Genomic DNA, 3,214 nt, shown 5'->3' with positions numbered 1-3,214 from the left:
TTATGTACCCCTCCTCCTCCTCCTCCTCCTCCTCCTCCTCCTCCTCCTCCTCCTCCTCCTTCCTCCTCCCTCCTCCTCCCTCCTCCTCCCTCCTCCTCCTCCTCCTCCTCCTCCCTCCTCCTCCCTCCTCCTCAACCTACGATGATCCTCCTGCAGCTCGAGGCCCTGGTGAGGAGGGAGTACCCCCATGCGCGCATTCTGGGTCACCCCAGGAAGGGGTGGACCCCGGAGCTCCTGCAGCTTCCTCCTCGTCCTACCAAGGGAGCGCTGGAAGTTCATGTAAACGGTCAGCTTGTCTTTTCCTGTGGGCCGGAGGACCGTCCGTTCCCGCAGCTCAGAAGCACTAAGATGGAGGTACCTCGTCTTAGCTCAGCTTCCTCCCTCCCATGCACTCCATGCTCCTGCTCTTGCTCCTGCTCCTCCATCTCCTCCATCGCCATCTCCTGCTCCTCCTGCTCCTGCTCCTGCTCTCTCCCAGTCCCCTCCTCGCTTTCCCTCCTCCTTCCCTCCTCGCTCCTTCTCCCCTCCCCATCTCCCTTGCTGTACACGCTCGTCTTCCTCCACATGCGCACAGCATGCCTCCCGTCGCCATCCTCCCCCTCGAGCTTGTCGCTGACTTGGTTCCTGCAGGAGGTGTTCTCCAAAGTGAGAGCTGCGGTAGAGGAGAAGAGATGAGAAGAGTCTGAGCGAGATGTTGTGACGGAGGGGGCGGAAAGCTTGCAGAAGAATCGCTTCCTCTCGATTTGCTCGCTTGTGATTCCAGCAGAAATCATTTAATACATGTACATCTCTTTTGTAATGCTATACGATTGCCCTTCGACCAATCCCTCCTCCTCCCCCTTCTCTCCTCCCTTTCTTTCCCTCTTTGTTCCCTTCCCCCACCACCTGTCATTCCTGGTCCTCCTGCCCCTGCCCCTCCTCACTGAACCCTTCACGAGGACGACAGCTCTCCTTCAACCTTGTCTCCTCCTATATCACATGTCGATTGACCAGCACCTGCCGCTCCTCCCCCTTCCGCTCCCCCTTCCACCTCTTCGGCTCCCTCAATTGCGACTGCTTCACGTCCTGCCTGTAGCACGAAACCTTTGTCTGCTCCCACCATCGTCAGAGTGCCTCGGTGAGAGGAAGGGAGGGAGAAAAGTCGGGAAGAGGGAGAGAGGCTGAGGAGGAGAGGAGGCTGAGGAGGAGAGGAGGTCCGGCAAGGAAGACGGGAGAGAAAGAGGAGGAGGGGAAGGATGAAGGAAGGAAGAGAAGGACGAGGAGGAAGATGGGTAGAACCAGGAAAGGGTGGGGGAGACAAGGCGGCGGAGTGGATAGGGTGCGAGGAGGGGAAGGAAGGGAGACCTCGTAAATCTTCTGAATGTGGAGGGGGAGGAGGAGGAGGAAGCAGAGATAGAAGAGGATCAGGCAGCAGGCGACGAGGCAGTAACTGATCCCGGCAACCACGTCGTCCTGTAGGTATCCCTTGTGGTAGTAGGCAGACTGTGGTAGAGATGAGAAAAGCATGGAGGAGTGAAGGAGCAGAGAGGGGGGAGGAGAAGCATGGTGGTGTAGAGAAAGGAGAAGAAGGAGGAGGAGGAAGGAGCAGGAGCAGCAGGAGCAGCAGGAGCAGCAGGAGCAGCAGGAGCAGGAGCAGGAGCAGGAGTCGTCGGGCGAACCTTCAACCCAAGTTCGTCATTGTAGATGACGAAGACACCGAAAGTGACCGGCAAGACGATAGCGCCAGAGGTGAGAAGCCTTCCCACAACCTGAGCGAAGAATGAGAGAAGAAGCAAAATAAGGAGAGGTGCTGAGTGAGGAGGAGGAAAGGAGGAGCAGCAGGAGCAGGAGCAGGAGAAGCAGGAGCAGCAGAAGCAGGAGCAGGAGCAACCGAGACGGAAGTAAGATTCATGAAATGCTCCTGCTCCCTCTCATCGCTCATTGCTCTCAGCTGAAAGGCAGTTAGAGGAAGAGAAGAAAAGTCTCGATCTCTTACGAAGATGATATGCAGGATAGAGAGAAAAGCTGTCGGAGGAAGGGAAGGATAGGTCAGTCGATTTGCAGAGGAGGGAGAGAGGAGAGAGAGAGGAGGGAGGGAGAGAGAGAAGAGAGGAGAGAGGAGAGAGGAGAGAGGAGAGAGGAGAGAGGAGAGAGGGGAGGGAGAGAGGCAGTAGGATAAGGGAGGGAGGTCGACGACGAGGTTGAAGGGATGAACTAACATAGAGGAAAGGGAAGAGTCGCCAGAAGACAAGAGGAGGAGGAGAATGAGGAGGAGGAAGAGAAAAAGAATGAGGAGGAGGAAGAGGAGGAGGAGGAGGAGGAGGAGGAGATGGTGGTGTCGGTCGAAGGTGAGGGGACAGAGACTGAGGAAGATGAGGTACAAGGAGGTCAGGAGAGGGAAGAGGTGATAGTTTTGTTGACGGGCGGTGAGGGAGGTTACCTGTCCACATGAAGATGAGGGAAGCGATAGCAGCGGCGCAGTAGAAGATGGAGATAGGAATTCCTCCAGGTAAGTCGTACCCCTTGATACAAACACAATCCTGTTCTTGCGTTCAGTGCATTCTCCTCCTCCAGTCTCCTTCCCCGCAATGCCTGTGTTGCCCCGTCCTTCCTCCCCCCTTCGTCTCTTCACTTCTGCTCCGCTTTCTCCTTCCTCTCTCCATCCTCCAACTCCCCTCCCCTCTCCTCCCTCCACTTGTGCTACTTCTCAGACTGCACTAATTCTCATCCCTGGATTCGGTTCCGTCCCAAAACCACCATCACCACCACCACTATCAAGAGCAGCAGCAGCAGCAGCAGCAGCAGCAGCAGCAGCAGCAACATCGTCATCTTCGTCATCATCGCGATCAACCATCACCATCACCATCACCACTTTCACCATCTCCACCACAACCACGATCATCAAGATGACCGACATCTGCATCGCCCTTATCTTATCCATCCCTCTTCCTCTCCTCTCAACTTGTTTCTTCTTTCATTGATCTCACCAGTCCCGAAGGGTCGCAGTAGCAGCCATAAGCTACACCGAAGACAAGTTCCTGCGCCAGTCGACATGCTGAGAGAGTGCGAGAGAGAGAGAGAGGCTGAACGATGGGAGCAAGGTAGAGGTCGAGGAGAGAGGAGAGGAGGAGAGGAAGGGAAAGAGGAGGAGAGGAACCTCGGGAGGGAAGGGGAGGGAGGGGGGTAGGGGTAACGAAGAAGGAGGAAGAAGTAAGTAAGGAGGTAGGAAACGAAA

At 56.1% G+C, this 3,214-nt stretch overlaps 1 protein-coding gene across 1 annotated transcript in view; it reads left to right on the top strand.

Annotated features, from left to right (window-relative positions):
* Positions 1-796, top strand: part of GUITHDRAFT_156686 (hypothetical protein) — a 1,626-nt gene extending 830 nt beyond the window's left edge. The window contains exons 3-4 of the mRNA XM_005817986.1: positions 157-354; positions 631-796. The gene's annotated coding sequence lies outside the window, so the exon portion shown is untranslated. The remainder of the gene's footprint in view (positions 1-156; positions 355-630) is intronic.
* The last annotated feature ends 2,418 nt before the right edge of the window (positions 797-3,214 follow it).

The sequence above is a fragment of the Guillardia theta genome (genome assembly GCF_000315625.1).
Source record: "Guillardia theta CCMP2712 unplaced genomic scaffold GUITHscaffold_422, whole genome shotgun sequence".
Classification (NCBI taxonomy): Eukaryota; class Cryptophyceae; order Pyrenomonadales; family Geminigeraceae; genus Guillardia; species Guillardia theta.
Note: the sequence above shows the minus strand (reverse complement) of the source record. Positions and strands in the feature narration are given on the sequence as shown.